Source organism: Neolamprologus brichardi, chromosome 14 (assembly GCF_056152115.1).
Source record: "Neolamprologus brichardi isolate AB-2024 chromosome 14, ASM5615211v1, whole genome shotgun sequence".
Taxonomy (NCBI): Eukaryota; Metazoa; Chordata; class Actinopteri; order Cichliformes; family Cichlidae; genus Neolamprologus; species Neolamprologus brichardi.
The window spans coordinates 14,351,787-14,354,708 of record NC_142117.1 but is presented as its reverse complement, the minus strand read 5'-3'; the positions used below and the strand labels follow the sequence as shown (position 1 = coordinate 14,354,708).

General features: G+C 41.5%; 1 pseudogene; it reads right to left on the bottom strand.

Annotated features, from left to right (window-relative positions):
• Positions 1-1,805: 1,805 nt before the first annotated feature.
• On the bottom strand, positions 1,806-2,561 carry LOC148098840 (uncharacterized; annotated as a pseudogene).
• Positions 2,562-2,922: the final 361 nt, after the last annotated feature.

Genomic DNA, 2,922 nt, shown 5'->3' with positions numbered 1-2,922 from the left:
CGTGAGGGTGAGAAAGAATAAGAAACAGGATGATAGATTGTAGAGCCATTTCAATGGTGTAAAATTTCATTTGAAATCCTACTTTCAATTCAATCTTAATAAAACACTCAAATGCCTTGCGACCCATTTAGTGTCCCAGTGCACTCATACCTACCCCACACTCACTCACTCTGTCTTTCTGACTACCTCATGTGCACACATGTACACACAAAAGGGTCTCATCAGGCTGCTGTGTGTCTGAAGTGTTGTTTTTATATTGCAGTCATATTTCATTTTGGCCTACTTTCTTTAAATTGCCTATGGGGTTTTGTATGGGGAGAGGAACCATCACATTTATATATGAGATAGAAGGAGAAAAAACAGAGGTGAGAGAATGTTTATGTTCTTATTCATTTTCTTTGTCTTCTTTTCTCTTTGTGTATGGTGCATGCTTTTTCACATTGTGTTTTATTTCCTTTACCCTGCTTTCTATTAGATTCTTTTATGTGTTAAAACACATCTCTGTCTCTCTCCCTCTCTCTTTGCCTGCAGATCCCCAACCGTGGCATGCAAGTGAGGTTTAATTGCTGTTAGGACTCTCCAGGTGACTGGGGAATGATGCATGGGAACAGAGGAGTAAAAAAAGAATGGGAAGATAGTGTGCAGTTTATTATGCAGTGTATTGTAAGAATCTTTTAAAGTTGAAGGCCAAGTTAAATCTGGAAACCTGTCAGTTAATTAAAAGAGTTTTTCTTAAGTTTTCTTTTTTTTCCGCCCCAAAAAGTGGAGCTGGATAGATAAGCAATAATGAGGTAGAAAGTATCTGCTGTCAATATCAAAATGTGTTTTATAAAAGATATTTTTTCACTGCTATTCATAAAATTATTTGAGTAGCACAAAGAGTAATACATTTTTGCTCCCTCCTCAAATATTTATTTTCTTTCCTGCTCTTGCATCACAAATTTCCAAATGTTTCCATTTTGTGTGATAACAAAGAGAAACTCATTGTCAACATAGCTCATGTCCACTGGAGGCTGCAGGTAAAACAAGAAGATTGAATAAGAGATTACAATAAATCTGTAGTTCACAAGCTGAATTTTTATTACGGGTATGGAACTTTATTAACACGTCAGCTGGGTGGTTAATTATACTACCAGCATATCCAAGAAATCAATGCTCATTTTACTATTTACTCACTTTATTATTTTGTTACCTAGCACTAATTAGCAGGTGTTCATATGATGCAACAATGCTGTCTATGGCAGACATCCTAATAAGGCCCTCTAACATGGCTTCGTTCATTTTACAGTTATAATGACTCTGCTCTGAATATTTTACCGAATTACCTATTTCTAAATTGGTGTTCACATGCGAAGAGTCATTGGGATCAAAGATAACATCTCTCTCTGAGATTGGTTGTATAATTTATAGCCAATTATCCACAGTTATTTTTAACAATAAAAAAGACCTAAAACGAGAAGCACAAATTAGGGGGTAAAAAACAAGGAAACACAGTGAGGGGGTACTACCCAAATTAATTTACCAACCCCATTCACACACATATATATATATACATATATATATGTATATACATATATATATATATATATACATATATATATATATAATCTTAAAAAAAAAACCCGCTCACCCCTGCGGGCAGTCTACCCTTCAGGCTTGGGTCCTCTGCCAGAGGCCTGAGAGCTTGAGGGTCCTGCACAGTATCTTAGCTGTTCTTGGGACTGCGCTCTTCTGGACAGAGATCTCCAATGTTGTTCCTGAGATCTGCTGGAGCCACTTGCCTAGCTTGGGACCTAGTGCTCTGATTACCACTGGGACCACTGTTGGTACTTCTCAAGCTTCTCGTGTTCTTTCTTCCTGATGTTGCTGTCATTCAGGACCGCTACATCTATCACTACAGCCGTCTTCTTCTGTTTGTCTACCACCACCATGTCCGGTTGGTTAGCCACCACCATTTTGTCCGTCTGTGTCTGGAAGTCCAACAGGATCTTAGCTTGGTCATTCTCCACCACCCTGAGGGGCATGTCCCATTTTGACCTCGGGGCCCCCAGGCCATATTCAGTACAGATGTTTCTGTATACTATGCCAGCCACTTGGTTATGGTGTTCGATGTATGCCCTGCCTGCTAGCATTTTGCACCCCGGTGTTATGTGCTGGATTATTTCAGGGGGACAGCCTGCCCCTGGGGTCTTGCCCGGTGTGATAGACCCCAGCCTCTGTGGATCTTGTGCTCAGGGTTTGTTCCTGTGCTGCCTGATTATTGCCTCTGTGCTGTCTTTCAGTTCAACTTTGTCCAGCCACTGGTAGGATTTCTGGATGTCAGCCACTTTGTCTATCTGTCGATGGTACATAACATGCAGGGGCCTGTCTTTCCATGATCGCTCCTCCTCTTGCTCCTCTTTGTTGGGTTTCTGCTGCCTGAGGTATTCAATAAGTACATGGTCTAACATTTCTTCCTGGCCTTTGCAGTAGCATTTTTGTTGTACCTCATCAATCTCTAGCCATGAGAGCAGTTCCTTCTTCCGAATGTTAGAACACTGAGCTACTAGTTGTTTCGCCATCAATCTGGATGCTGGGTATTGAAGAGTCCATCTGTCCCACATCCTATTTACAGTATGTAACCCCTTCTGCTGGGGTTACTTGAGTAGTAGCATTCCAATAGTGCCCTCTTCTCATCTCTTGCCCACCTGTGCCTTCTTGTGCCAGTAGCCCACTTCTCACACTTCTCATTAGTGCGTTCTGGTTTCTCAACACCTGACGTGGACCTTGCTAATACATGTGACATCCGAGCTTGTATGGCTTCAGTTTTCTAGTTTTCTGCCTCTTGCTCATATCCGAGGTAGGCTTGGTTAGCATGGAGAGTCTAGCCTAAGGACCCTTACTGGATACAGACACCCTGGTCAGGAGATTGCTGGGGGCTGT